The 1892-nt window shown below is 35.4% G+C and overlaps 1 long non-coding RNA gene across 1 annotated transcript; it reads right to left on the reverse strand.

Moving 5' to 3' along the window:
• Positions 1 to 926: 926 nt before the first annotated feature.
• Positions 927 to 1469, reverse strand: LOC143857329 (uncharacterized). Its single transcript, XR_013238619.1, has 3 exons — positions 1342 to 1469; positions 1060 to 1121; positions 927 to 975 (listed from the first exon to the last, which is right to left on the reverse strand). It is a non-coding gene; the product is annotated as an uncharacterized LOC143857329 (long non-coding RNA).
• Positions 1470 to 1892: the final 423 nt, after the last annotated feature.

Consider the following 1892-nt stretch of genomic DNA (forward strand, 5'->3'; position numbering starts at 1 on the left):
ACCCACATAACTTTAATTCAGTACTTCTAATGTTTCTTCTAGAAATTTGACTAGCGGTATGCTTTATCTTTCTATATCCAACTGCATTTTGATCAAATGGACATACAAATTACAGACGACATATTTAAATTTAATGCAAGATCTGATTATTGGTACCATTCCTGCCGATGAGAGAAGTTTAAATTAAAGAGAGCCCGCCTATAAAAAAGGAAATATGTGTATCAACTTCCTTGTTGAAGTAGATTCAGACTATATAACTGTATCATATTGTAAAACATCTAGATTTCCAAGGAACATAACTGTATCATCCTGTACTACCTCAATCATTGGTCTGCTAACTGGATTTCCTGCTGCATTGGTGTCATGGAAAACATTCATGGCTTGTGATCTCCGGGTTGTGACTTCGGCCTGAGTGACTGAGAGCTTATTTTCTCTAAATATGCAGATTACATAAGGCTAAGGCAGTAGGACAACACAATCTTTGTTGCAATGTTCCAGACTCGATTCCCGAATTGTGCTCAAAACCTAAGTTAGTAAAAGCCAATATTGATGACAAAATCCAGCATATTTTAATCTGTAACCATCTATACCTATGAAGTTCTTTCAATAGCAGCCTCTAGGCACTGAATTATTTGGGGCCTTGCTGATTCCGAATGAACAGGGCATCTATCTACTTGTCTAATGGTATTCCTGCATTGCATACAATAGAGCAGAAATTATCTAAGAGACTACTAACATTTTAGTTATTAACAGTTCTATAATTTTTTTCTTATTCATAATGTCACATGTATAACTGAGATACTAGAATATGTTGTTACTCTGGACAAAATTAAGTTCTGAACGTCACATTTGCATTTATATGAAAATAGAGAGTAATAAAATGCAAGCTTATTTACAAGGTAGCAAAGAAAACCTGAAATTCTTCTGGTCATTCAGCTATGATAGTCATGTGGAAGACAACACACTGCACATCCACTAAAGCGCAAATGGTATCAATGTGTGAATAAAGTACAAAGACTAATAAAATGAAAAGCTTATTTGAAAGGTAGCAAAGAAAACCTGAAATTCTTCTGGTCCTTCAGCTATGATAATCACGTGGAAGATAAGACACTGCATATCCACTAAAGTGCAAATAGTGTCAAGGTGCAGATACAATACAAAGATTAATAAAGCTTATCAGTCTTTTTTTTTTCTTTTCTGAAATAGATACCACGATCAAATTTCTTAAATAAAAATGAGGATTACAAGTGCACTTCGGAGGGGGAGTGAGTGCCCCTTAAAGAAAGACTAATAAAGCTTATTAGTCTTTATAAGGCTTATTTATAAGGTAGTAAAGAAAACCTGAAAATCTTCTGGTCCTTTAGCCATGATAGTCGTGTGGAAGACAACTCACTGCATATCCACTTAAGTGAAGATAGTATCAAGTAGCAGTTTATGTCTGCCCTTGTCAAAGAAACTGCATATCCGGTCTCTTCCCATCCAGTTCAATCGCTGAATGTTCAACCGCAGCCTGGACGCCCATTTATCTTTTCAAAGATTGGACACCAAATGCTCTCGTAGTAAGTGACTGGAATAAGGTGTAACACAGGATTATTTGGGGAGTACTCAATAAAAAAATGGCATACACTATACAACACAACAACGAATCTAACAGTGCATCAAGCTCAAAGATATGCAGAGTTTTGATTATAGAAACTTCAACAAAACCAAACAAAAATCACAATTGGTAGAAAAAATTCTTCTCATATATAAGAAAATAGCTAACAAAAAATTAAATTAGAAAACTCACCCTCCACTAAATGGTGATCCAAGATTTGTCATTGACTGTTGACGCAGCTCGGAAGATTTCATCACAAGTAAAAAGATTGCAAAACCGAGTCACCGCAGCCACA

Source organism: Tasmannia lanceolata, unplaced genomic scaffold, assembly GCF_043159265.1.
Source record: "Tasmannia lanceolata isolate RefF3 unplaced genomic scaffold, GAP_Taslan_0.1 ptg000024l, whole genome shotgun sequence".
Classification (NCBI taxonomy): domain Eukaryota; kingdom Viridiplantae; phylum Streptophyta; class Magnoliopsida; order Canellales; family Winteraceae; genus Tasmannia; species Tasmannia lanceolata.